The sequence below is a fragment of the Nycticebus coucang genome, chromosome 4, assembly GCF_027406575.1.
Source record: "Nycticebus coucang isolate mNycCou1 chromosome 4, mNycCou1.pri, whole genome shotgun sequence".
Taxonomy (NCBI): Eukaryota; Metazoa; Chordata; class Mammalia; order Primates; family Lorisidae; genus Nycticebus; species Nycticebus coucang.
In genome coordinates this window covers 77442461-77466904 of record NC_069783.1, presented here as the reverse complement: position 1 = coordinate 77466904, position 24444 = coordinate 77442461, and positions in this window count along the sequence as shown.

The window sequence follows — 24444 nt, the reverse complement described above, 5'->3', positions numbered from 1 at the left end:
CTCAAGCAACTAAGGCACCTGCCACATATGCCAGAGCTGGTGGTTTCGAAACCAGCCCAGGCCTGCCAAACAATGACAGCTACAACCAAAACATGGCCAGGTTTTGGAGCAGATGCCTGCTACTTGTGAGGCTGAGGCAAGATAATCGCTTGAGTCCAGAGGTTGGGGGTTGCTGTGAGCTGTGATACCACGGGCACTCTTCCCAGGGGGACAGCTTGAGGCTTTGTCTCAAAAAATAAAAAAAAAAAAACAAAAAAAAAAACATGTAAAACAAAATAAAAACCTGACAGTCAAGTACTGGCATATATTCAGAAGAACTAGAATATGTTGTACTCGCTTTGGAAAACTGTGTGAGTATCTCCCAAAATTAAATAAAACTTAAATACAAAAGTTATGTACTAGGCTTGGGATTTTAGCCCTTTTCCCTGGGTACACGTGTCTACTCAAGAAGAACTCAAGGAAGTATGTATTTTTCAGCGAAAAATGTTGTGAAATTGTGAGAAGCATAATTCATACTAGGTGAAATCTAATTAATGAACAAAAATTAATATATAAGAATATTTTAAAGAATTTACATTTATTTACTACAATAAAAATACTGCACTGTTTTCAATTGTTAATTTGGTTTCTTCCAAGTTTCAATGACTGATAATGCATCAATACATGAATATTTCTAAAAAGAATAAAAGTGAATTATTTATAAACAAAAACAAATATATGATATAAACAATATTACAGATAAAATCAGAGCTCAAATAGACATGCATAGCAAAATGAACATAACCAAACTTTGAATTGGTTTGCTGTACTATCAAAATAAGAATCTATATTACAAAAACATTAGAAAGACATACAAAGTAAGGTACATGAAAGAAAGAATTATAATTATGAATACAACAATAGGAAAATATAATTAAATAAAACACAGGGTCAAAGAAATATTAATCAGAAGTTTTTCGTAAAGAAACGTGAAATAAATTTGGTTAAAAATATCTATAAATTTACAAATACCTTAAAGAAGAGAAAGTTCACTCATGTATACATCGTAGTGATTCAGAAAAACATCAGATACAAAAAAGACATTTCCACAATGTTCTAAAATAAGATCAGGCTACAATAAAAGAAATAGACATTAAAATAACATCAGGCTTGTTAATAGAAGTTCCGGTATCAAGAAATGCATAGAGTTATAGTTTCAAAGTTTTGAAGAAAATAAATTGTAGCCTAAAATTTTATAGGTAGTTCACTAACTTTGAAATAAAAGGCTGAAATAGAGTATTTCAGACATACATAGAGAGAAGGTAGAATAAGTAGATGAAAAAAGAGCAAGAAGAAGAATCCAGCAAGAGACTATGCAACAATATCTCCTGCTTTTTCACTATTCATATGCTGGATTTAAATTCCTTGTGATATCAAAAGGGCAGGGAAACAAGGAGTTAAGATGTGCTGAGGGACTTCATTGTTTAGGAAAATATTATAGATAGTTAGAAATAGATACAGGTATAGTTGTTTGGAGAAACATCAGATAAAGATGAAACGAATAATTTTCATATAGCAATTCATTCTATCTAATTGAAGGCAGAAAAGTAGAAAAAAGCAGGAATAAATGAAAATTTGCAAAATATAAAGCATGAATGACAAAGGCAGGTATATCCCAATGTAATAATCAAATGCAAGTAAATGAACTGAACTTAACAGTCAAAGTGGAGAGACACTCTGACTGGACGATCATGCACCCTTAAGTATTTGTAGTTTAAATAAACAGGACTTAAGTGAAAGAGATTCATAAAGTATAAAAACATGTGGTTAGAAACACTATAGTCAAGAAAAAGAAAACTTGAATAACAAATTTAATTTCAGAGCAGAATAGAATTTAAAGTGAAAAGCATTATAAGAGATTAAAATATATTGTGATAAAAAAATGATGAAAGCAATATTAAAACAGTACACATATATGAGTCTTCAGGATGCCTTCAAAATATAGGAAATAATAGCTGTCAAATTTATGGAGAGAAATTGTTAAGTTAACATTTGTGTTGAACTGCCCGTGACACACTGTAGACTGACAGTTTTGGACAGGGCTGCCAGGCCAGTTCAACGCGTGCCAAGAACCAGCGGTACCCGCAGGAATCCAATCGTATGGAGCAACACCCTTTCAGGACTTCCAAGTAGACTTTACTGAAATGCCCAGGTTTAGAGGGAACAAGTACTGGCTGATGATGGTCTATCAGACTTGGAATAGGTAAACGCCTTCCCCACCAGGATAAAAAGGACTCCTGAAGTAGTAAAGTATTGCCCAGAGAAATCATCCCATGGTTTAGGTTGCCACTCTGGTTTAAATTTGACAATGGGCTAGCCTTCATAACAGCACTAGTGCAAATAATAAGCTAAAGTTTTGAATAATTTATAGGCCTCAAAGCTTTGACAGGGTAAAGTGAGTAAACAGGACTGTAAGAGCAGAAATTGGTAAACTGTGCCAGGAAGCAAAGCTTAACTGGATGCAGGCCTTGCCACTGGTGGTGTTCAAAGAGGCCTCTGTCAATTCTCTGCAATTTAGCAGGAACTCCTAAAAGAACTGGAAAAGACTGAACTGAATAGACAAAACCCTAGAAAAAATAGCAAGGAAAATCTCCACTGGGGTGATTAACTGTGTTCTGTTTAGTCTTTTGTGTCTGTACATCTTTTCTCTCTGGAAGATCAAGGGGACCAAGTCTAGGTCTGGAATCAGAACCTGGTCCCCCTGAAACCGAGGTAGAAAGGACTTTACACCATCATTCTGACCACACGCACAGCAGTGAAGGTGGAAAGAATCCTCACCTGGAGTCATCACAGCTGCCTGAATAGGGCTTCACTGGCCCTTGGAAAGTAAAGGTAACTTTTAGGACAATCAACATGCCCTGCTCCAGCCACATACTGGGAGCTGGCTGCTCAACGCACAGCTGAAGCCTGAGGAAACTCCTTGAGGGACTTGTCTTAATTGGACTTTGAACTTTGGGAAAAGGGGGAAATGTCACAGGGAAAAGTAAAAACTCATACGTATATTAGCCCACCACCATGGTACTATTAAGGCCTGAGTAGAGAACCCAGGAAGAGTCACAGTCCCTAAAACCTCAGAGCTAAAAAGTATTTAATATTGGCACCTGCAGAAACAAGCTGATATTGAGACCCCAAATTAAAATATATTGGAGTCTTAAAAGGGGGGAATGAGAGAGGATACCCAAGAAGGGTGAGGTCTAGAAAACCAGGTCTTCTCAAGGAGACCACAAATACACCTTCAGGGTCCTCTCCATGGTGACTCAGCTCTTGGGAATTTGTAAACTTAGCTTCCTGAAACTTGAAAATTTCCAAGTTCTGTGAAAACCTGTAGTTCTGTAGGGGCAGGAATAGCATCTCACATTTGATTCAAATTGGCCAATGAGAAGGGTACCTGTGGGGTGGAACTTTTTGACTGTCAATAAAAAGGGAAAGACCAAGGCAGTCAGGTAGCAGGGCCATTTGGAATTCTATGCCATAAGCTCCTGGCTGGTGAATAAAGACCTTCCTCTTATGAAAAAAAAAATATATGTTGAACTTCTAATCATTGTCAGAAATGTATGTACCCTCATATTAACTGGAAATAAAAAAAAATGTTTAAACCCCAACAAAACAAAGGAAAGATTATATAGGAGTATGCCTATGAAAGTGTATAAACCAATAACATCCTATCAGTGGAGACAGATAATGATAGACCTTACATGAAATGCAAAGAAAGTACTAGGTTTTTGAAGCACAGAAATTAACTGTGCAGGAGGCCACGTAGAAAAAGCTTCAGAATGTAATAGGTATCAGAGTATAGTCAGAACTACATATATATTATTTATTCTTATTTTGAATACATGAAAATGGCCTCCTTTGTTGAGAGTATTCTAAGAGTTGTGGCGTGTTTATACCTTTTACACCAAAAATCAGTATCAACAATAAGATATGTATTTTTGAAGTGAAGGACTTAATCCATTTCTAGATAACAGTGCAGTGTGATGGTTTATCCCTTTAGGCAAGGATACATGGTCTTTGATCATGCCGATTCAAATTCTTTCCTTCTGTATTTCCCTATGATATTAATAGACCATAAAATCACAAGATACATTATGTAACAGTTTATCTATTTTGCTTTATTTACAATGATACAAATCTTTAATTCCTATATGATTATAACTGTTCTGACACAATTCATCACTTAGCTTTGGAGGATTATACTATGAAGGATGAGTTCACTTTGAATACATGAACAAGATCATTTTAAAAGAAAGAAAATACACAAAGAGGAAGAATATAGACAGCTGCAGATCAGTTGAGTGTGAGTTTGGTCAGTAGATGTAGAGGTAACAGAAGGCACTAGCTGTCTGCTAAGTGATGAGTTTTGTAACTATGAATAAAGCAACAGGAAGTGGAATTTTGAAGACTGCACTAAACTCGCCTAACACCCGCTAACTAGGGATTCATTCTCACAAAGCTGTCATTGCAATGAATAATTTTATGAAAGAAGAATAAGGAATTTGATGAACAAAAAAAAAAAACATACTTTTCATAACCAATTCTAGAATTTTTATGTATTAAGCATTTTGCATTGGCTTGGTAGCCTTGCACTATATTTAGTAAGCAGAGTCGGCTGTATTCAGAGAAATGCCATTTAACTAGAGCTTCAGAGAATATTTCTAAGATACATAGAAGAGAGTAAGTTCACAGAAGGAATATGATAGAAACTAGCATAGAGCAACACAGGTAAATTACAATCAAGAATATTTAGTATTCTGCAAGTGAGGTCAATTCTGCCATTACCCACTATGTCTCACTCATAAAATGTTTGTCATTGTTCCTCAAGGAAGGACAGTTCAGCTTGAAAATTTATTTTCCACATAGCATTAGCACAAGTCTCAGAGTAGATCTTTTCACTTCTGGCTTTTTATTTTTTAATGTTTTAAGAATGCTTTTTCCTCTATCACTATTGAAAGTTTTCCTTACACCTGAGCTGGCAGGTTTGAATCCAGACCAGGCGGCCAAACAACAATGACGGTGGCAACCAAAAAAATAGCTAGGTGCTGTGGCAGGCACCTGTAGTCCCAGCTACTTGGGAGGCAGAGGCAGAAGAATCGCTTGAGCCCAAGAGTTGGAGGTTGCTGTGAGCTGTGATGCCACAGCACTCTACCCAGAGCAACAGATTGAGGCTCTATATCAAAAAAAAAAAAAAAAAGAAAGAAAGAAAGAAAGAAAGAGAAAAACAAAAGGCAAGTCTACTTTTAGTTTGTTAAGGTATTTCCATTCTAATCCACAGATTGTACTAGATTGTAGTTCCACCAAGGGTGTGAGTGTTCCTTTCTCTTTCTGCATCCAGAAATGTTTGTTGCCTTGGGACTTTATTACTGGGGTTAGGTGATATCTCAATGTAGTTTTGAATTTCATTTTCCTAATGATTAGAGACATTGAGCATTTGTTTTTATGTTTATTGTTTAGTCCATCTTCTTTAGAAAATTTTCTATTTATGTCTTTTACCTGTTTTTAATGGGGTTGTTTAATCTTTCCTTGCTTATTTGCTTCAGTTATTTGTGGATTCCGATTATCACTCCTTTATCAATTGTGTGGCAAATACATATTTTCTTCCATTCTATTCATTGTCTATTTGCTTTATTGATTGTGTCCTTGGTTGTGTAGAAACTTTTTAACTTGATCATGTCCCATTTATTTACATTTGTTTTTGCTGTGCTTGCCATTGGAGTCTTCTTCATAATCTTTGCCTAGGCTGACATTTATAAGCATTTTCTTCTATTTCTATAAGGCTGACATTTCCAGCATTTTCTTCTAGTTCACTATAGTTATGATGAATAAGGCTACATCTCTATTTTTATGCCAATACCATGCTGTTTTGATTACTATAGTCCTGTAGTCAGCAAGGAATAAATAGAACTCCGAAAAGAGCAATATCAAACACCAAAATGTAAACAACAATAAAAAAAAAAAAGTCCAAGAGAAAAAGTTCTAGGTAGATGTTTTCACACCTGCATTTTTACTGAACATACAACGAAGAACTTGTATCTATGCTGTGGAAATTATTCTTTCACATTGAGAAGGAAGGAACCCTGCCCAACTCATTCCATGAAGCAAATACCATGTTGATACCAAAGCCAGGAAAGGACATAAGATAAAAAGAAAACTACAGACCAGTATCTCTCATGCATGTAGATGCAAAAATAGGAATTTTAAAAATCTTTTTCTTTTTTTGTCTAGGATAATGTCTATAAGAATTTTTCCAATATTTTCTTTAGAATTCTTATAGTTTTATGCCTATTAATCCATCATTAATTAATTTTTGTGAGTTCTTACTTTGTAAATTATCTTTGACTACTTCCAGGCTGACTCCGTGACACAACTGTACTTTGACCCAGTGACCCAATGACACAACTATACTTTGTATATATTTCCATTTAAAAAATATTTATTCTGTTGTATCCATATTTGTCTCTCAACTGCATTGTAAGCAACTTGCTTCCAACTAGGTATCTGCCCTTCCCTTCATCTTAAGTTCACTCAGCCTTAGAATAGGATAAAGTAATCATTTAAATATATTTTTTAATAAATGGAGCACATGAAAGGAGCATTATTCTCTTCTCACATTTCAATAATTACATGTGGAACTTCTCTCAACATTCCAATGGTTCTTCACATCTCTACACACAGGAAAAGCAAGGTCAAGACCCCAAATTGACTAATGTAATTTTCATGATAATCCTCGAAATCAGTTTTTTTATGTTACAATAGGAGATGGGACAATTGATTTTATTACGATCTGACTATTTCTCCACAATAACCAATGTTTTCTTAAAGAAATAAACATATAGACATTTTAGTAATAGACACGATGTGCCTTTTATAAAAATAACCTTCAAAAATTAAATGAAATAAAAAGCCCAGAGGACATATAAGAAACTCAATCTGTGATTTAGTGAAAATTATTCTTTTTCTTCAATGTTGCATATTTTGAAATAATTTGATAAACATAGTCAGATTAATTTAGTGTATAATGTTAGCTAGTTTTATGATTTTATAGTTTAGACTAAAACTAAATGAGCTGCATCAGATTAGCAAAGATTAAAAATACTTTATCTAAAATAAAGAGAATATCCACTTTATGTTTTGTTTTGAAAGACAGAGTTACTGTAAATATTTAAATAGCCACTGAAGATGGTAGGAAGAAGTTAAATCCAAAAGCCTACTACTTAAAAATGAACAAAGTCCAACTAAAATATTAACTCAAGATTATATTAAGATTTTAAAAAATGTACCTATATTTTCAATAACTGGTATCATTGTTTCTGTGCATCTATGCCCAAATTGGGAGCAATATGAGGAGTTACAAGGTAGATGTTTAAATTTTCCAGTCAACAATAAATCAGATTAATATATTTATTTCAGTTGAAATAATTACTTTTGGTATATATTACATCAATTATCAATCAAATTCTTAAACAAGATATTTCCCTTCTTTACGATCACCCTCCTCTCTCACAAATGGTGTCTGGATCTAGGGGAAATGAAACCTCATAGTGCAGTGATTTTCAACCAGTGTGCCAGGAGAGGATTTTAGGTGCACTCCCCAAATTTTTAAAGATCATTAATTAAATTGTTTTCAAAACAAGTTAAAGCACAATGAGTATATTATTTTCTTTTTTTGGCCAGGGCTGGGTTTGAACCCACCACCTCTGGCATATGGGGCCGGCGCCCCACCCCTTTGAGCCACAGGCGCCACCCCTTTTACTCTTTTTTTAATGAATATAATTTAAGTGTGCCTCAGAAGCTTAACTAAAAGTTCAAGTATGCCATGAGATTAAAAATAGCTAAAAAATACTATTATAGTGCTTGTTGGCAGGAGGGATGAAGGACCAATGCTTTCCTTACAAGTCGTGAGATAATGTTGATGCTATTAATGCAGAGATTGCTTTCAGACGTACTGACTTATACAAAAGATGACATCTAAATTCATAAATATTGCTCTTAATAGGTTAGTGGTAGAACGAGGAAACCATTTCTTCTTCTTCTTCTTCTTCTTCTTCTTCTTCTTCTTCTTCTTCTTCTTCTTCTTCTTCTTCTTCTTCTTCTTCTTCTTCTGCTTCTTCTTTTATTTAAACCAAGTCTACCTGTCAAAACTTGCCTCAGAAGAAGTAAAGAAGAAATAACAGTCAAAGTTGAGAAATGGTTTTGTTTTCCTAGTTGGTAATTCATCCTTCCCTTGGAGCACTGGAACACATTGATTCAATGGAAGGAAAGCCAGAGGGCAAAAAACATTCAGGACATAAAATTTTTCAAGAAACATTATCCCCTCTAAAAATAAACTCAAAATAAGATGGAAACTAGCAAACAACACCTACATAACTGAGGAAGGGTCATGATCTAATGCCATAATTTTAAAAAAGTGGTGACTGGGGACAGAGAAAGGAAAATAGCAATAATGAAATCATAGTTTTTTTCTTTTTTTCTCAGCCTTTGCAGAAGTGCAGAAAAGCTAAGGTGGTTCAATCTCCTAAATTCTTCACATTTGGAGAAAATTATACTGAAATAATGATTAGACAGCTAGAAGGAAAGATCTGAAAATCTCTGAAGTAAAGTCCTTCTTAACTATGACAGAGTACACCAGGCAGGGACATTCCCAAGATTTGGACTTTGATTTCCCCCATTTTGTGAAGAGGATGGGAGAAAGAGAAATGAGTATAATGTTATCTCCTGAAGATAATTATTTCTACTAAAAGCAGGACTAAGCATAAAAGATAAACTAAGCAACACATATTCTGCAGAGGAATTTGAGCAAGCTGGGGGAAGAAGAGAGACAAAAAGCCTATTAGTAATGATGTGGTCCAAATTTTCACATTCTCATTGTCTTTTATAATCCCAGGCTTCTACTAGTGAAAAGGATAGGAGTGAAACAGGCAACAAAAAATCAAGGACAAATAAATATATTCATTTTGTATTGCTGTCCAGAAACAGCACCTTAAAATAATTTGGACATATTATCCCATGGTTTTGGTAAAGCAGCAGTCTGAGTACAACTTTACTTGGTCCTCTGCTCAGGGTCAGTCCCACAGTTTGTGAAGCAGTTGTTGGCTGGGCTGCAGTCTCATATGAAGGCTCAGCTAAGGCAGAGTCTTCTTTCAAGGTCAATCAGGTTGTTGATAGAATTAATTTCCTTGCTGCTGTATGTATGACTGAGGGCTCCAGCTTTTTGCCAGTTATGGTTGGTGTTTGCCTTTGCCATGTGGGCTCTCTCCCATAGCCACTTAACTTCATCAGGTCTGCAGGTAGGGTTTTTCACACCAGTTTACTAAGATGAAATTCTCTATGACAAAACTAGTCATTGGAGTGATAGCCTCTTATATTTGTCATGTTACTTTGGTTAGAGTCTAGTCACCAGTCCTGCCCAAACCCCAAGGAAGAGAATAATAAAAAATGTGAGCATTATGAGATGGAATATTAAGAGTCTCTTTAGCATCAGTCAACCATGATTAGTTTTATTAAAAAAAAAAAAAAATTCCAGGACCCCACTCTGAAGTGGGTGAGTGATATTCAGCCCACCACAGGCATGGCTATTTTATAAGAAAGAACAAACATACTGTACATTTTCATTCCTATCATGATTTTAAAGAAATTGCAAAGGTTTTATCAAGCAATTTTTACTGTCCACATATCCAGTGAGATTTCCCTTAACTGGAAACTCCCCTCTCAGACACAATAAAGGTACAGATAACGAACAATACCCTGCCCACACAATGGAGCTCTTTGGAGAAAGAAGAATGGTACTCAGAAATGTGGAATGGAGAGAATGAGATTCTCACACACTATATTGAGTCCAAAAGAATGTTTGGAAAAATCAAGGACCTATTTCTATTTCTATATAGAAACCAAATTAAAGTTGCCCTCAGCAAAGGTTTTCAACTATGGAAGAATATTTTTAGGGTGAAAGGAAAATTGAAGCGAGGAGACAAAGGCCAGAACAATGTTTCTCTCATTTGAAGGGACATGGAAGTTGGTGGATTTAGTAGGTCTAGGATGAGACCTAATAATATACATTTCTAGTAAGTCCCTTTGTGATACTGACCCTGCTGATCTAAGATCACATTTTGAGAACCATTACACCAGAGGATGGTTATATTTTTCAAAGTTCAGTTTTATAACATAACAAGAATGATCTAATGTTTGTTTTCTGTCTTCTTATCAGTTTGGTCCTGTAAGACATAGGCTAATTTGAAATATCACACTTACTGTGTAGTCTGTTCTTGGTCATTTAAAAATATCTTTTTATTAAAGATTTCCTAATAGTATTTTGACTATAATAAAAATGTCTGCAGGAATAAAACTAAATGGAAACATATATAAATGTACTTGATACTATCCATAGCATTCACAGGCATACAATATATACTGCTTTATTTTCTTCTTTCCTGAGTGAAAGAAGAATAAAATCTGTGATCTGACCCCACTTATTACAATGCTGGCCTATTTATAATTGTATCAATATCAAAAATTGAGATATCAGAATTTATTAAAAATTATATTAATTTCTTTTCTCTAAGAATATGTGCCTTTCCATTGAAATAGCCTTTAATACTCCTTTCTGGCTAAATTTGTTCAACAGAAGTGCAATTTGCATTATGTGTCAGAGAATGTGTTGGAGTAAGTAAGTAAAATGACTTAATGACAAAATTATCCATTAGCAACTTCTAGGATCAGTCCTATTTCTGCTTATCTGGGTACTCCATCATAATTTAATTTGAGATACCTTTTCTCTGTGATTATGTAATTTCCTCTACCAGCCCTCTAACTAAAGTCACATCAGAATCAGCACTGCTAGTAAAAGCTGACTTATTTTAATGTAACAAATTACATTACAAATGTAAGTATATAAGTTGTGGTATAATAAATTAATGAATATTTTTTCATAGATAGCACTATATTGTCATCTTTCTCTTTTTTTTTTTTTTTTTTTTTGTAGAGACACAGTTTCACTTTATGGCCCTAGGTAGAGTGCCATGGCATCACATAGCTCACAGCAAACTCCAACTCTTGGGCTTGAGTGAGTCTCTTGCCTCAGCCTCCCAAGTAGCTGGGACTACAGGTGCCCACCACAACCATCTTTCTCTGTTTTTATTTTGGATAATCCATTGAGAGTGAAATAAGTGATTATTGGAATGAGAATTTAATACCTAAGAGGTCTAGTATTCTATAGAATGAGAACTTTCCTACTTGCAACATAGGATTTATGTGAGACGAATAAAGTGATGTATGTAAAAGTTCTCTAAAAAATGTAAATGCTTGTTTTAAAATATGTATTCCATAGATAAACAAGAGGTTTTTGATATACATGAAGAGCAGTTGAAGCTTTACAAAAGTTTTCTCACTATAAAAGGACAGATACTAATGTAACATATATAGCAAAAGAAGAAAAAAGGAAAATTAGAGCAAATGGAAACACATACACATGAGATAAAGAAGATAAAAAGTGATAAAATATAAATACAAAGATGATAAAGTATAATAATTTAATTTAGAACAAATACATATAATCAAGGTATAATTATAAGTAGACTAAACCCCATTTTTTAAATGTATTTTTAGAAACCAAAATGAATGTGTTCTTACAAAAACAGTTCTCACATAAAGTGAGGAAAAATCAGAAGTGATTGAATGAGCAAAGACAGTCTACATACACTGTAGGGGGAAAAAAAGGTCATTAGAATCACCAGATTGTCAGTGAAAAATAGAATTCTAGATAGCATGCATCAAGAAAGAGACAGCCATTTTATAAAAGAGAACTCCTTTGCATCTGTATGTCTCCTCCTATTGCTAGTGTAAGGAGTTAGCATAAACTTTAGTGGCATAACACAAGACAATTTGTTATTTTATAGTTCTAGAGGCCAGAAGTCTGAATATAGGTCTTACAGGGTAAAAGTCAACATATCAACTTGACTGAGTGTGAGAATCTTTGACTATTCTGGTATTTAGAAGCCTCCAGCATTTCTTGACTTACGGTCTCTTCCTCCAACTTGAATCCAGTAAGGGTAGTGGGCATTCTCTTTCTCCCTCTGTCTCCTCTCTCTCTCCTGACCCCTCTTTATCTCTAACTCTGTCCCTGTTGTCACATGTTCTCTCTCTGCCACTTTTCACACTCCTGCCTCCTTTTTGTAAGAACTTGTGATTCGATCTGGCCCAACTAGATGATCTGAATTAATCTTCTAATTTCAACAAAACTAGTTTAATCACTTACTTCTGTGTTACCTGTCTGCCATGTTAAGGTAGCATTGTAAGAGAGCCCAGTGGATTCGAATGTTGATTGGCTGTGTCCAGCAGGCTGTTAGCACACTGTGGTAGATGGTGCTGCCTGTGTGATTTCTTCAAGCAAATTCTGAGTCCCTCTGTTCTGCATATCTTTTTCCACATGGGCGATTGAAAGTTAGTCGTTCTTATATCTTTATAATCTCGGTCATGCGTTTGTAGTCACTCTGATGAGAAAATTCCATTTGAATACATAAGTAATTGTCAGACATCTTTTAATGTTAAGTAACATTAACTTTGCATCTATTCATTTATGAAAAGCAAATGATGGAATTCCAAAAAGTGACAAAGAGGCTAAAATATATTCCTTTATTTATGGTTCTTCTATGTTAATAGAAAAGAAACAAATAATTGAATATAAAAACAAGAATGCAGAATATTAGGTACTATGATATACAGTAATAATATAGGATAATAATATAATACACTATAGTAATATAGTAATATAGTATAATATAGTATATGATAGTAATAACATACTATCTGTTCTGTGAAATGATCAGGTTTAAATACATTGTGTTTGTCAGGTGTGGGGACGAGATATCAGGTTTCTGTATTTCCTGGCGTTGGTCCCCAGTACCAAAGAAAGGTTACTGGTACAGAGTCGATGGAACAAATGAGCAGACCACGCATAGGCAAGCAGGCAAAATGCCAAAGTGTATTAAAGTATGGTACATTCCCAAGAAGTAATGGGTCAGCCCCCACAGGTGGAGGAGACGTGGAGTTTCATAAGATTCATCCTTTTATGCTGATTCTCTAATTCATGTTAAGTTGTGGTGGAGGGGGAGCAGAATATTCATGGTTTTTCTTAAAAAGGGGTGGAGAATACCCGGAATACTGAGCCCTCCCCTTTTCTATCTTTGCAAGGCAATTTGTGAGAAGTGCCACGGTATTTGTAAATTTTCAAGGTGCTAGCAGGTATGATTTTTATTGTGTTAATGAGGATAGGTCATTTAGGGACACTGTTACCTCAACTGTGACCATGCTAAAAGTCTTTCTTATGTAGCCTTGAAAATATCTCTATTTTGTGGCCTTTCCATCCTTTTCTGGTTGGTTGGCCCTTGGAGACCCTCTATGATACACCAAATATCTGCTCAGTCCTTGGGGACCCCCTTAACCTGTAACCTGTTCTTTCTTAGGAGCCCCCTCTTGTCAATTTCTTCCTTCTTCCTAGTAGACAAAACATCTCTCAGCATCATCTATCTCTCAATGCACAACCCATAGAAAAAGTATCTATTCCTTTTCTTCCTTTTCCCAACATAACTGTATTTAAAGATTAGATCCAATCAAATTATATAATGGATTTAATGTGAGGCATGACAAAAAGGGAAAAAAATATAATGGTTCCTGGATCAACATCTAAGAGTTAAAAGCATAGAGATACTGTTAACTGAGATGGGAAATACCAGTGGCAGACCGTTGTGAGGGGTCATGGAAATCAAGCATTCACTATAGTACATACTCAACTGAAATGTATCTTGTTGTCTCAGATAAAGACCTCAGATAGAAAATCTGATCAGTAAGGGAGGAAAGTTGGCTTGAAAATTTAAACTGATTCTCTTCTAACATAGTGATGATACAGGAAACCCTGAAATTGGATGAGATACCTGGGCCATGCAGTGAATGCGATAACTGGATAGGGGGGAGTGGAGGGAAGGGAAGGGATGCCCCTAGCTGTCAGCACTGGTACACTTCCATATTTAGAGGTTTGAAAGAATAAAACCTGCCAAGAAAGGATCTTAAGGATGGTGCTAATAAGAAACAGAATATCCAGATAAGGCAGAGGCCTAGAATCCTAGTAACAAAAGAGTTTGAAGCAGGAAGGAGTGATCAACTGTGCCAAAGGCTGCTGAGGGGTTGAGCAGATAATGTTTACATTTGGCAAGACAGAGGTAATTGGTAACCTTGAGGTTTTTGGGACCTGACCCTTATATAATGTATTTTTTTTATTTCTATGAATGAAAATATGAAATATGAAAGGAAAACTAGGTAAAGAAGTGACTCCATAAAATGAGAACAGAAATAAAAGAGTATCACACATTTAAAGAAAAATGTGATAAACACAATTAGTATCTCCTAAATTATGGGAGATAATAAAATACTAATTGTGTTTATCATTATTGTACATAACTTTCATAATTTTTTAATACAGCCATAGCCATAATGTATTTTTCTTTTACATTTTCTGTGGGCTATATGCTCCACCCTTTTCTTTCTTTCTTTCTTTCTTTTTTTTTTATTCAGATGGAGTCTCACTTTGTAGAGTGCTATGGCATCATTCCTCACAGCAACCTCAAACTCCTGGGCTTAAGCTATTCTCTTGCCTCAGCCTTCCGAATAGCTGGGATTAAAGGTGCCTGACACTATGTTCAGCTACTTTTAGACATAGAGTCTCCCTCTGGTTTAGGCTGCTCTCAAACCCATGAGCTCAGGCAATCCGTCCACCTTGGACTCCCAAAGTGCTAGGACTATAGGCGTGTGAGCCACTGTGCCCAGGAGTATATATATATATATATATATATACATATATACACTCCATATTTTAATATGATAACATTCATTTTCTAAATACAAAATAAAAATATCAGTTTTTTCCTTTCAACTAGTTTTGTTTATTAAAATGTAATGCTTCTATTTATTCCAGAACCATTAAGGTAACTGGGTGCCAAGTACTCTTCTTATAGATTATTCTTTTATATAGCTGAACAGTGCTTATTTAATAAAACAATAATTATAAATAATAAATAATTTATTATAGATTATTATAAATAATTATTTATTTATAAATAATTATAGTAATAGATTATTACTTATAAATAATTATTAGTAATAGATTATTCTAATTGTGGGGTTAAAAATTACATTGGAATATGATACTTGTTGCCAGTTGCATAACATCATTAGGTTTTCTTTTGTTTTGATTTGAAACTTGGAAATAGAGTAAAATTCGACTACTTAAAATGTTGGCCAAAAAAAATCAAGATTAAATTAATATTTGTACCAAAAACTAATCATAAATGTTAATTCTCAGCTATCTTTTATGCTCAAGAATAGAGCAGTTGATATTTTATAAATGTGAGCAGACTTGCCTACCTGTGTCAGAAAATCCTATTTATGAATCCTGTTGGTATTGCTTGATGTTCTGAAAAAATAGCAAATCATGCCCATATATTAGTTATTTCTGAATGTAAAACTCAAAGCCGTGAGAAATTGTATCACACTAAGTACAAAATATAACTTCTAGAAAAAAAGTTTCCCTTCATTTCAAAACATTTTTTACTAAAATAGTGGCTTTGAAAGAAGTAGCTTAATTTGGGGGGGTGTGTGACAAAATCAAGGAATTATTGACTTGAGTCTCTGTGAGAAAATATAATTCACTTATGTGAAATAAGCAACAAAAAGTTGGTTTTGGTTATGCAGCTTCTGTTAATATTAAGAATTTTTTGTCTATCTTACCTCAATTTCAACAAATAAGTTTGCCTGCATGCTGGACATGCTTCAGTACACAAGAATCGCCAGTGAATAACGTCTACTATCTTTTGGGAACATGGTTCTCAGAGTCACTCTAGATTCCTCAAGTTCCTAAATCATGTTCTTATAAATACCCCCAGCCTTCTGAGTACTGGGCTTGTTAAAGAGACACACCTGGAGGACTAGCACCTACTGGCTGTTCAGTTTGGGTAAATAGATTGACGCTCGACCTTTGGTCATGATTTTAAGATATTTGGAAAACAACAAAGAATTGGATGGACTCTTGTAAAACGGCGAAAACATATATCATTTATCCCTTGAGTGTAGAATTTGTTTTTTTATTTTGTAATTCTGTTAGCAAACATAATGGTTAAAATAATATATTTATATATAATTTAGAAGCTCCAATTTATAATTTTCCAATTCCATGGTAAAATAATGTATTTAATAATTTGGGAGTTGGGTAGAGTATTATGTTTAATTGAAGTCATTGTCAGGAAAGAATCCCTTATAAATTAAAAAAAAAATCTGTTTTAAAAGATCTGATTTTTATCTCTTAAAACCATAATCAATTAAATTACCAAAAATTAAAATTATTTTATCTTTAAATCAGATTGCTAATGCCTTGACTTTTGAGAAGGGTTTGTTAGAAACAGGTCCTCCATTTAAACTTTTTTCTTTAAAACATGGTATTGGACATTAAATTTTACACTCTTCTGAGCACTTTTAATATCTGCAATGTATTTTGAGAAATTGTTGGAAAGGTAAACATTCTAAATTTAACATGATAGACTTCTTTTGGATTCAGAAAATACAAATAAGATTTTTCAAATTAAAAAAATCTAATTTTTTAACTTTTTTTCATTTATATAACTCATTATTAATAATGTCACTAGCTTTTTGAAAATGATTATCAAGTTGGGGAAACCTTCGTTAAGTTTCAGGATTAGCCAAATTTTTGTGCTTAAACTACTCTGACATACCCTTTGAACTGAGGACACTCATTTACCAGTCTCTATGAGATATCTCCATTTACTGGCTTATTTTTTATTTTATGCTATCTATATCATATTTCAAAAAGAAACTTAAATGTTTTTCCAAGGTGTTCATGGGATGCTTTTCTTCATTGAATGGACTGTTAAACACACTATGTCCACTGTAAATGGATTCACTCCTTTTAATTCTTCAAGAATTAGAGTTTGGGGGAAGACCTGAGAGACTATTTTGAATACAATTTTATTTGATGATTTAAAATTTCTATTGATTCTGTTACTCATCTTTGTTTTTTATACTTTATTAATTTTTATCTGAATTTTTCTCAGTTCTTTAATAAACAAATTCAAAGATGACATATATGACCACATAAGAAAAGTGTTACTTATCATGTTTTGGTGGGGTTTTTTTTAGAGTGCTGTGGCATCATAGCTGATAGCAATGTCATGATGTTGGGCTCAAGAGATCCTCTTGTCTCAGCCTCCCTAGTAGCTGGGACTATAGGTACTTGGGATAAACACTGGAAATTTTTTCTTTTTTTAGTAGAGATGGGAGTCTTGCTCATGCTCAGGCTGGTCTCGAACGCCTAACTTCAGGAGATCCACTGCCTCAGCCTCCTAGAGTGCTAGCATTACAGGCCTGAGCCTCTGTGCTTGGCTTACTTAACTATGGTTTGTAGAAAGAGTCTAAGAGGACTTTCTGCACTACAATGAAATATTTTTCTAAATTATCTTCTGTTGGCCACCTAGAGACCGCTTGACTCAAAGGAGCGTGTGAAGGAAGTAGCAATGCTCTGAGAGAGTTATGCCATCCAACTGCTGTCAACTTATCTTTTTTCTGCAAATATTGCAAAGACATACGTTCATGTGAAAACATCTTGGTCCTCCCATGACCCCCACAGAGGCTGACAAAAGCCCAGGGCCCTGCATATGCATCTCTGTTGGCAATGGTCCAGTAATGTGATGGGGCCGGCAGACTGATCAGGCTGAGAAGAGAAGGAAAGGACACAGGGACAGTAACCTAGATGCTACTTTCTAAGGATTTTGCTTCAAAAAGGAGCAAAGAAATGTATTGGGCTAGTAGAGAGGTATAAGGGAGAAAGTATATTTTTTTGTTGTTGCTTGTTTGTTTTTTTGAAGGAAATAGGCTGTTCTTAGAAAAGAGAAGGGATTAACTGCAGCATGAGGGAAGCAAAGTACATAGATATGAAGGTGGGAGGTTACAGGATTTGGTAGGGGCGAGATAAGAAAGCTTTTTCCTGAACGTCTTTATTTGCTGTTTCAGATACCTATATTCTCTAAGAGGCTTGAGGTCCAAAATTTATAAAATAGCTATCCAGGGTACTGGGAGACTGAATTGATGTGTTATTTGCAATAGAATTGCTAGAAGCGCTGGGGGCCCACTTGATTTTTATGGACATAGATTTAAAGTGAGATCTGTCGTCTTAATCTCACTGCTTTTCTAGATTCAGCTGCTTATATACAATCCCAAAATAAATGGAAAAATACTTTAAACATTGTTTGAATTTTACTGTGTTAATACGCTGAGTAGAAAGATGAGCCACAGAATTGAGAAAGTATTCAAGAGCAGCATAATTTTTATTTCATTTATTATTTATTTATTTGGTTGGTTATTCGAGTCAGAGTGTTTCTCTAATACACAAGCTGGACTTCAATGGTGCAACCGAGGCTCACTGAGACCTCAGAACCCTGGGCACTAATAATCCTCTTCAGTCTCCCAAAATCCTGGGATAATAAGCATGAACCACTATACCCAGTCTAGTTTTTTTTTAACCTTTTGTAGGGACAGGGTTTTCCTATGTTGTTCAGGCTGGTCTGGAACCCCTGGTCTCATGCTACTCAGGAGACTAAAGCAGGAGGATCCCTTGAGCTCAGGAGTTTGAAGCTGCAATGAGCTATGATCACGCCTCTGCGCTCTGGCATGGGTGATGAAAAAGACCCCATTTAAAAAAAACGTGAGCAAAAGAAACTAAGGTAAAAAGGAGAGTGAATTTTCAGGCAGCTAATGAACAATGAAAAAATATTAGCATCAGTTATTAGAAGGCGTTGATAAGATAAAGTAACTTTTCAATATGGTTTTATGAAACATAATGATAGATGCAAAAAGTTGATAAGCACTCGGTGTGTGTATATAAAGCCCTGCTCCTGGCAAGTCATAGCAATTTTTTTACACAATTTATGGTCATTCATGCCTGACTTATGAATCAAGATTTAATAAATTATTAATGAAAGAAATGAATGGCACAGATTCTCTGAAAATAAGCATTAAAAACAGAGAACAAAGGTTAAAATACAAAGATCCGACATTTGTCATTCACAGCTGCCTAAAAATTTTTGCATGTTCCCACTATATTTTGAGTGTCATTCATGTGTATCCTGAATCCTAACTGCGGAATACAGTAAACTGGAACTGGGTAATGGGATACGTGAATCAAGGAAATGAATGACTGAAGCCTTTACTGTAAGTCATGCTGGAAAAAAATCTTACAGTTACACATGGAAAAGTAAGACGTGGTTGCCACGGAGTGAGACAATCTATCCAGAAACCTTTAAAGCCTGTCAGCTACTGTTGAAGCTGAATTTCTGGAGTATGACATGCTGCAGGGATGAAAGGAACGGATAATCAGTATTCCTCTCCTTTTCTCTCATCCACACCAACCTCCCCATAATCCTTCTCAAGGGCAGCCTGTTCCCAGGGTCCTCTCCGTTTCTCCATCCTCTCACCCACATACCAATAACCAAAGGCATATATCTGGTCAGACTTGTGGTTCAGGAGAGGCCAGACCTCAGCCCTCAGCAACAGCAACATGCTCAGCATGAACACAGCTGCCTGTACCTGGGCCAGGTCTCCACCAGGTACCTCAGGGGGAAGCTAGTAATTGACACCAATCTTAAAGCCAGTGGGATGCCAATCCACAAACTGGATCCTCACTTGATCTTAGGTGGCAATCACCACAGCTCAATAGGCAGCAATCCATGTATTGACTGTGGCAAGGGTCACATTTCACCATCTGGTTGCCTGGCTTGAAGTAAGCATTGCATTGGTGATATGCAACAGAAAGCTGTTCATGCTGGGCTTTCTCATCAGAGATCACTGGGGCATATGTGGCCAGAGGGAAGTGGATGCAGGGTAGGACTGGTTGGTCTGGAATTCTGCCAGTTAAACCTTTAGGGGTCCCATCCAATGTGAGGGAAGCAGGGATGGAGGACACAATATGGCTAGTAAGATGGTTCAGGTTGACGTGGGCTAGGCTCTCAATATTGAGGTTTCTATAACAGATGTCATAGATGGCCTCATTTTCTACCATGAAGGCACAATCACCATCTCCAGGGTGGTGCTGGTGGTAAGGATGGAGTTGTAGGGCTCAATGACAGCTATGCAAATCTAGGAGACTGGGAAAATGGAGAATTACAGCTTGAACTTCTTGCAATAAACAATAGAGAAATGATCCAGAGAGTGAACCCAGCATCAGTTCTCCCACCAAACATGTGGGAACCCAAGATCCTATAAAGATTTGTGCACTGGTTGGCTAGCTTGTGAATTTTGGTTCAAGATGAGATCAGTAAATGATCTTGCCAATGGTGTAGGGTCCTCAGGCACAGTTACGGGCAGCATCTTCCTCACCTGTGATGAGCTGCTCAGGATAGAGGCGCTAATGGTAGGGATTGGTGCAAACTTCACCAATCATTGCATATTCCAGGTCTACAAGCCCTGCCCTGAGCACACACTGGCACCTATCTCACCAAACAATGTGTTGAAGGAATAATCTCCTTAATTTTTACTTACTGTGTTTAATTTTCTTATGTAACACTGTATTTTATTCTTTCTCTAAATGTATTACTAAATATTTACTAAATGTAAATGATAATTTAAAATGTTATTTTCAATTTGTTTATTGCTAGTGTATAAAATTGCAATTGATGTATTGAACTTTTATCTGCTGCCAGACTGATAAATTCACTTAATAATTCTGGTAATTTTTAAAGCATACTTTTTTGCCTTTTCCACTTAAACTATCTTTCCACGTTCAAGCAGATTTTTTTCCCCTCGCCAGCATTTAGTATATCAGTTAGACTAGTTTATAGTGCAAGGTGGGCAAGGTGGAATTTAAAGTGGGGAGAGTGGGCATCCTAGCCTTTTTCTAACCTTGGAAGGAAAGCATTCAGTCTTTTACAATGTTTTTTTTTTTTTTTAATTTTTTTATTGTTGGGGATTCATTGAGGGTACAATAAGCCAGGTTACACTGATTGCAATTGTTAGGTAAAGTCCCTCTTGCAATCATGTCTTGCCCCCATAAAGTGTGACACACACCAAGGCCCCACTCCCCTCCCTCCGTCCCTCTTTCTGCTTTTCCTCCCCCCCCATAACCTTAATTGTCATTAATCGTCCTCATATCAAAATTGAGTACATAGGATTCATGCTTCTCCATTCTTGTGATGCTTTACTAAGAATGATGTCTTCCACTTCCATCCAGGTTAATACCAACAATGTTAATTGAGGCCTAGTACAAAGTGAAAATGTGAAGCTCCATGTTAAAAATTATTATGTATTTCAAGACAGCAACAGCAAAACATGAAACCAAGTGCAGGGCCCTTTGAAATGAGAGGCTCACCGTGACTGCACACATCAGATGCCCGTGATGCTGGCCTTGTTTGCAGTGTCGGCTGTGGGCATTTCATTAATTAATGCCCTTTATCAGGTTAACAATAGTTTGCTGAACACATTTATTATGAATGGTTTTTAGATTTTGCCAGTTGTTTTTTTCTGTACCTACTGCTATAATAAGATAATTTTTTTCTAATTGTTTTTAGTTGATTTGGTAGATTAAACTGATTATCAATATTTGAAGTAAATTTGAATTCTTGTTACAAACCTCACGTAATCCTAATATTTTTATTTATCCCTGGATTTGATTTGCTACTATTGTGTTGAAGACTTTTGCATTATGCTAATGACCGACAGAGTTATATCATTTCTGTTTTGGGATGTCTTTGTCTATTTTTGTTATCATGATTATGTTGGCCTCACAAAATGAATTGAGATAAATTTGTTTCATTTTCTGAAAGAGTTCATGTATAGCTGGTGTAATTTAAGTCTAAAAATTTATTAGAATTCATCAATGAAGCCATCTGACCCTGGATTCTTTGTGGGGAACTTCTTAAAATTATCATTGTTGTAAATTCAATTTCTTTAACAGATATAGACCTATTCATATTTTCAGTTTATTTATTTATTTTTTTTTTTGCTATTGTTTCAGTTTAGTAAGAAATTCAAGGAATTTAAGGAATTTACACTATTCAATCAAAAAACAGCCTCTCTTCTAGAAGGCTGTGGCATTCCACCTCCAAAATTCTAAGAATATCTCTGTCAGGTCCCAAACTTTCTCTCAGTAAAGAGGCTCAGATTAGAAGTTGAATTAGCTGGAGATTTGTTACAGCTTCTATGACCCAATTCACTTTTGGCGCCATATGTTTTGAAAGTGTATTCGCCAAAATGTGGAAACAGCCTAAATGCCCACCAACCCAGGAATGGATTAACAAGCTGTGGTATATGTATACCATGGAATACTATTCAGCCATTAAAAAAAATGGAGACTTTACATCCTTCGTATTAACCTGGATGGACGTGGAAGATATTATTCTTAGTAAAGCATCACAAGAATGGAGAAGCATGAATCCTATGTACTCAATTTTGATATGAGGACAATTAATGACAATTATGGTTATGGGGGGGGAAACAGAAAGAGGGAAGGAGGGAGGTGGGTGGGGCCTTGGTGTGTGTCACACTTTATGGGGGCAAGACATGATTGCAAGAGGGACTTTACCTAACAATTGCAATCAGTGTAACCTGGCTTATTGTACCCTCAATGAATCCCCAACAATAAAAAAAATAAATAAAAAAAAAAAAAAAGAAAGTATATTCGCTGGCTTTAGGCCTCCCTTAAGATGTGCCCTGAGACCAGACACCTCAAATTTGCTGGGCCCCAAACCACTAGAATTCAAGTACGCTGGGCCTCAAACTGCCCAGCAACTGTACAAACAGTCCAGCTGTGAGAGTCCTGACTTTGTTTTTCCAGCCTTGCCTCAGCCTGTATTTGCTCTGCCCGATTCCTTTGTAACTCTGGTCCTTAGTAAGGAAATTACCTTTTCTGTTTAGAATCCTCCAGTTTCAAATCTGACAGCCCAGCCCACAGCTTTGTCAAGCATGTGGGTATATTTTCCTTTCATCCAAGCGGATGTTTTTCTGTTTGTTTTTTTCTTACACCTGCCCCCAACCTCAGCAATCATCTTTAGGTACAAAACATCCTCAGGCCTTAACTCCAGAGAAGGACTTTATACCTCTTGAGTTGAGTTATTTCAGTTTTCTTTGAGTCTGAAGCTTGTCACTAGCTTCATAACAAAGCATGACTTCTGTTGGTTTGACTGGTGGCTTATTATTGTGGCAGCAGGAGTGACAACCTTTCAAGTCATTCTCCATTCTAAGCAGGAGGTAAACCTCTTCTCACAATAGTGTTCATTTCCCTTTTCATTCTGGTGATGTTTCTGTAGCAATCAACTTTTAAAGAAAAGTTTGGATGGATCATACTATAGAAATAATTCTAGCAGATCTATAGGAAGAAGATTAAAAACTCATGCAAGATATTTTTGTTTAGCTGACAAGATAAGAAAATTTTAAACATGTACATGACAGAGACATAAATAAACAAGAATTCTTCATTTTATTTGCATATCACTACCTGTTAAATAATTTTAGAAATCTTCCTCATTGCAAAAATCACTGGGCTTTGCAATTCATTAGCACTTTATATTTTCTCTACATTGTTTAGTAAAACTTCCAACTATACTGCTTCTCAAAACGTGGTGAATAGAGGAAATAGTTACATATATAAATAAAGCACTGTCTAGGTTCTCAGCCCTCCCACAAATGGTAGAACTAAGGAAGATTTTTTTCTTTTTTAAAGACCTGGCATCCCACTATGGCCCAGGATGGACTGTACCCTCAGTCTCCTTGGTTCAAGACTACAAGTACACACAACCTCGTTCAACTAATTTTTAATTTTTTTTTTTTAAGCCAAGGTTTACCTATTTTACCCATGACCTCCCCATCAGCTTCCCAAAGTTCTGAGATTATAGGCATGAACCACTGTTCCTGGCCCTAAGAAAGCTTTGGTAAGTTTTCAGACAGAGTGGGGCCACTTGCTACAATTGTGTAAGAGAAAAGCATGCAGATGGTTAATTTAGTTAACTAGTTCCACTAGGCCTTGGAAACATCACAGCCAAGATGATAGAATTTACTATTGCTGCAAATAATGCTGATACTTTATTATATAGGAGTGTTTATAGGCAGTTATAATATTTATTTTGTCAGAACATATTTAGGTTGACACACTGAAAAATACATTTGTCACAGACTTCTGATTTCAAGAATGCCTGAATCTCATAAAAAAGTTGAGACATAAAAGAAGTAGGTTTTGTTTTCAACGTCCCGTCACTGTTTTCTACTAGAATAATTGGGTCCCAGACTAATGAACTAGAGTAGGCTGCTGTGAGATAAGAATGAGGAATTGCACATATAGTGTAGGGAAAAGGTTTGATAATTGAGCTC